This window comes from Pollicipes pollicipes, unplaced genomic scaffold, assembly GCF_011947565.3.
Source record: "Pollicipes pollicipes isolate AB1234 unplaced genomic scaffold, Ppol_2.1 Scaffold_7261;HRSCAF=8764_pilon_pilon_pilon, whole genome shotgun sequence".
Lineage (NCBI taxonomy): Eukaryota > Metazoa > Arthropoda > Thecostraca > Pollicipedomorpha > Pollicipedidae > Pollicipes > Pollicipes pollicipes.
This window is the reverse complement of record NW_023597054.1, coordinates 62,631,209-62,637,208: the sequence shown is the minus strand read 5'-3', so window position 1 is coordinate 62,637,208 and position 6,000 is coordinate 62,631,209.

Here is a 6,000-nt window from a genome sequence, read left to right as displayed (position 1 = left end):
GGTAGCAAGTGTGTAAGAACTGAATTTCGAGTTGACACAGAGTACATAGACAACGACAAAGTCTAGATGTTACTCGGCTGGGGCACGGCTCTGATTGTTGGCGTAAATTGCACAAAGCTGACAAAAACTTCTCAAAGTGAGGGAAAGCCGCGACTAAATACATCAGGCATGCGATAGCGCACATCGGGCACCACGCTTCTCCCCTGCAGAGCGGACCGGTGAACAGTAAATATTTAATAATACACAAAGTCTGAATGTGCCTTGAAGCTGACATCCCGCCCAGACCTCGTCCGACGAACAAAGGAGGTGCCGACGGAGTCGGCGGAGCCACTTTGTTCTCGTGACTGATGGGACGTAGCGATTATTCTCGCCTGCGAGAGCGTCGTTTCGCTATCATGATAAACGACATTGTTGACGTCATACCGCAGTCAGTCGGCCGCGCTCTCTTCGTAGATGATTTTACCATATGGACCAGCGCATCAAGAGCGCGTATAATGGAGCGCCAGCTCCAGTTGGCTGTTGACCATCTGGAAAGGTGGAGCACCATAAATGGGTTTCGGTTTTCCTCCCCGGAAACGGTCGCCATACACTTCTGTCGCCGTTGTCAATGTGGTGAATTGACTCTCCGTCTTTACGACCAACCCATTCCCACTGAGTCGGTAACCAGATACCTTGCGGTATATCTCGACAGTCGTCTTACATATAAGGCGCATTTTAGCTTTTAGGCGCATTCTCGTAGGGTTTCTACGAGACAGATGCTTTAAAGCTTTGAACATTTTAAAATGTGTGGCACGTACGTCATATGGTGCGGATAGGAAAACGCTCATGCTTTTATACCGTTCACTTATCCGTTCTAAGCTTGATTACGCATGTTTTGTATATGACAGCGCAAGTGAGTCAAGCAAGCGTCCTTTGGACACTATCCACCACACAGCGCTCCGCGTCATCACAGGAGCGTTTCGAACGTCACCTGTCGCAAGCCCTCTTGTTGAGGCCAACGAGCCGCCGTTGTCGGCTAGGCGAGAAATGCTTGGCATGAGATATGCTCTAAAGCTGTGGCAATTTCCTTCCCACCCGACATATGATGCAGTTTTCTCGCGTCGAACAACGGCTGTGTTTCATGGTTGTCCGGATCAACATTCCGCCCCTGTTTGCGCTAGGATAAGGGATTTGGTTGATGCCAGTGGCATTCCTCTTTGCAGCGTGATGTGGGTGCAGCATATGCCACACCCTCCATGGCTTCTGATTTCGCCCAGAGTAGACACTTCGCTGGCTGAAACAAGGAAACATTCCCTGACACCTTACTTGTTCCGTTCCATGGAGCTAGAGCACGTGGCGTCGTACGAGGGACACACAATAACTTATACGGACGGATCCAAAACTTCAGACGGCGTCGGCTGTGCCTTTGTAAGTGGAGCCGTCACCCGATCATTCACACTGTCCAGGCACGCGTCGGTGTTCACCTTCGAACTCGCGGCTATAATCAAGCCGCTTTGTTTTATTGAAGTTGAGAATGAGTTCTTGCACCTCGTTGTAACAGATTCTTTGAGCGGCCTCTTGGCCTTGATAACTTTCAACCCATCATGTCCCCTTTTACAGGACATTTTGATACGTCTCACTGCATTGGACCGAGTTGAAAGAAGGTAACACTGTGTTGGATTCATAGTCATGTCGGTATCGTTGGAAATGAGCTCGCTGACGCATCCGCAAAACGCACGTCACATGCACCATGTACGCGCAGATGGCCTCTTCCAGCCCGAAATTTTTATCCAGCCATTTTGCCTTCCCTGCAACAGATGTGACAGCTCTGTTGGAATAATGACACAGATAGCAAATTGAAACATATAAAACCTGAATTGGGCCTGTGGTCTTCCAGTTTCCGCGATCCGAGGCAAGAAGAAGTTGTGTTTTGCAGGCTGCGTTTTGGCCATACGTACGAAACCCAACGGTATTTGTTGTGTGGTGGGGAGAAACACCGGTGCCCTCGCTGCCCTGCTTTTTTGACGGTGCACCACGTAGTTAAGCTATGTCCACATTTCGCCCGGGAACGTTCGCTTTACTTTGGGCGAAATGCTACCTCCCTTACGCTAAGTGACATTCTTGGTCATCACTCGCAACTTCTTGAAGATGACTGACTGTTTTCATTCCGTGCAAAAATCGGATTTCGCTCTATACATTCACCTCGTAACTAAATCATAACGTTATGGGCGCAATATTACCTATGCAGTCGGCGCGCCCAAAAACCCTAATTAACAACAACTCTCGGGTATTGTTCTCGACAGAAGGCTGACGTACCAAGCGCCAGTTTAGAACGCTCAGGTATCGGCACTCAAAGACACTGAACATCCTCGAGGGGATCTGGAGAATATCCTATGGGGCAGACTGAAGGACGCTGATTCGCCCTAAATTACAATGCGGGTGGCAGGTATTGAAGTAAGCGCGTGACTCAGCACAACGCGTTCTTTAACACCGTGCACCGAAATGGTGTACGCATTGTGACGGAGGCGCCGCTACGCGTTGAAGGTGGCTGAGTTTGATGCTCATCCGGCCTTGCAGAGCGTCGCTGGAACGAGTTGTTTTTACAGTCCTGTTTATGGAGGTGGAGATGTTATTCCCAGCTGAGGGAACCACGTCATCTACAGGACTCCTCACTGAAATTCTGGGCAGTGAGCATAAGCGATGATCAAGGGCTCGGACGGGACACATTCTTCATTGACGCTCTGCCGATTTTGTATGGCGCTTATCCATCCGGAAAGGAGCTCGTGTTTGGCCAAGAAGATAAACTAGATTGATATATATATATATATATATATATATATATATAATCGATCTGGTATATCATAAATGATCGCATTGCAAGACAGCAGGCAGCTTGTATTGTGTATTCTGTGGTGACGTGGCTCAAGAAAAGGCCTCTTAAGTGTATGATTGCGGAACTGAATTCGTATGCGATAATCTATTTGGCGTTTCTGTTTGCCGACAGGCTTCTCTGTGTTTACTGCCGGACTGCATGCGATTTGTACTGCTTTGCAATTCACCAAAACGCATCGATGTAGACGCATTTATCTTGACCGACACTAATACCTACGCACCTACACATCGGCCACGACTACAGCGCGCAATACTTCCGACTAAGCAGTGGTCAAGAACTTTCCTCGTGCGGCAGGTGCGGCGAAGAGCTGACGGTCAGTCGTGTCGTGCTTGATTTTCGGCAGCGGTCAGCCAAGAGGCAGTAGTTATTGGGAAGCGGCAGGTCACTGACGTCATTAGTAGTCAAACATCCCGAGAAAGAGATGCATCAAGTGCTGGGATTTGTGCACAATTCCGGCCTGAATGTCATACAGTTGCCGTATTAGCGGCATAGGACTCAACAGGTGGGATACAATTTTGGGTTTATGGGCGCGTCGAACTATGTGGCCATTGCGTAATCATTCGCGAAAGGCGTCATGAGCTGATGCGCTCAAAAAACCCAAAACAGCATCAACGTCCTGCGCTTTGATCACGAATATCGCGCAACGTTCGATTTGTGGCGAAACACAAATACTTGTGATCACATAGACGTGATATGCGTGCCGTGTAGGGTACGTGCGTGCCATGTAGGGTACGTGCTTGCCGTGTAGGGTACGTGCGTGCCGTGTAGGGTACGTGCTTGCCGTGTAGGGTACGTGCATGCCGCAAAGTAAGGGGATATTAGGGTGTGATATACGCGCGCTCTCACCGGTATCAGTCGACAGGCATCTCGGTGACCGTTGACCGCGGCGGTCGGTCGACTGCCGCCTCCGGCGGTCGGCCGCAGAGGCGCGCCCAGGCGCGCGCACTAGCAACGCAATACACGACATAATCCCCTCTCCAGCTTGCGAGTCCATCGGTATCCATCTCCCCCCCCCCCCCCCCACACACACACATCGCGTAGGCTACACGGTCCATTCGCCGTATCGCTCAGGAGGACGGCCTCGCCTCTCACTGCGGCGGCGGTGGGGTATTACACGCGCCTCAGTGGAACGATCAACCATCACCTCAGTTTCTTCAACATGTCTCTCGGCATTTTCAGACTCGTCATTTTCAGACTCAGTCACTTTCTGAGTCCCACATCCCTTGATTCCACGTCAACGCTGGCCATCTGTCCGCGTCATTTGTCACCTTCTCATCTGCCTCTGTTCCCTGGTTCCTGTCACCCTGGCTCGTCAGATGCGGCTGCCTTCTTCCCACTGGTTTCAACTAATAGAAATGACGTATGAAATGATGCCTAAAGTTGTCCTCTCTTTTCATGCGGTATGTGTTCCCTTGTCGGCAGCTGATCACTATAAAGGGGCCATCCCAACGGGCTTGAAATTCTCCTGGCGCTCCTGGCTTTTGTGGAATCTTCCTAAACACTCGATCCCCCGGACGATAAGGGACCATATGTGCCGGTTTTTTTCTAATAGTATCCACTCTTTCCTGTTTTGTCTTCTGCTCCCGTCTGACTACCTCCTCGTGAACTCTTACCAACGTTTTCGCCAGGTTTCTGGCCCAAGACTGCTCTGTACCGAAACGGCTTGAATAACTTTCCTCCGTTCGAGCTATCTCAGGAGTGCGTGGATGGCGACCAAACTGGAGAAAAAAGGAGACCTACCAGTGGCGTTGTGCGGAGCTGACTGATATACTGGAATCTAACAACACCCAGACACTTTTCCCACTCGCATCCCGACTCATGCACATTGTGACGGATCAGGGCACCGATGGTCTGGTTCGCCCTTTCCGCGGTCCCATTCGACTGTGGATGGAGTGCACTAACCCTTTTTGTCTATGCACATCGATTGTGCCAACACCGCCAGATGCTGGTTGTTAAAATCCAGACCACGATCTGTCAGTATGGATTACGGGAGACCGTGACGGTATACGACAATCTCGATCAGCGAGCTGGCGACGGTTTCTGCCGATTTGTCTGGAATGGCGGCCAACTCGATACTTTTAGTCGGAAGGCCCACTACGACTAGAACGTACCGATTACCCCACCCTGCCGTCCGAACGGCCCCGTCAGGTCAACAGCGACGTGCTGCCAAGGAGCTGTGGGCTGCGTCTTCATTTCCAACGGTGCCGTAAAACGACGCTGCGTGTTGTTTGAACGTGGTGACACCAAACAGCTCCTGCAGTAGTTCCTGATATCCTGCTCTATTTCCCACCAAATATATCCAGCCTGCTTCAGCAACTGGCAGATTCTTCCAGCCCCGAAATGTCCGAACTCGTCATGTCGGAGGCCCAAAACACGGGAATGAGACCTTTCGGGACCAGTGTGTACTTCATACCTGCTTTGACGACGGTTAACAGGTCGCTGCCCTTATAATGACCGGTTCAAAACCATGCTGTCGCCACCGACGGCTGTGTGGACCCTGCACTAAGTTGAGACGTTCTTCCATGCGCAGTGCCCTGGACGCCTCGTCCTGCTCCTGAGCATCTCGCATTCCCTCCTCGACCAGGCGGATCAGATCGCGTGGCTGAGACTGTGGCGATGGCTGCGCTGCGGAGATAATCACGCGAGACAGAGCATCAGCATGTTGGTTTCTCTCGGCGCGACGGAAATGTATGGAAAAATTGAACTCCTCCAGCTCTTCAACCCAGCGTGCGTACCGCCCTCTCGGATCTTTGGTTTGCGTAACCATTGAAGCCCACAGTAGCCAGTGAACCTCTTGAAGCGCGCTCCAAGTAGGTATGATCTGAATGTCCTAAAAGCAAAAACAAAAGCAAACACCTCCTTATCTCGAATGTGCCAATTCTTTTCAGTATCTGATCAGGCCTTCGAAGCAAAACTTACCGGCCTGTCGACCCCTGATTGTTTCCTCTGTGATAGAACACAGCCGAAACCAAAATCCGATGCATCCGTGCTAACCTCAAATTATTGCTGCATGTCGGGTAAATGTAAGAGCGTGAACGTGCCGAGGGCCTGCTTGAGTTCTTGAAAAGCATTTTCTTTCCGTTCATTCACTGGAACTTGGTCTTTCCCGAGATGTTATGCAGCGGGGC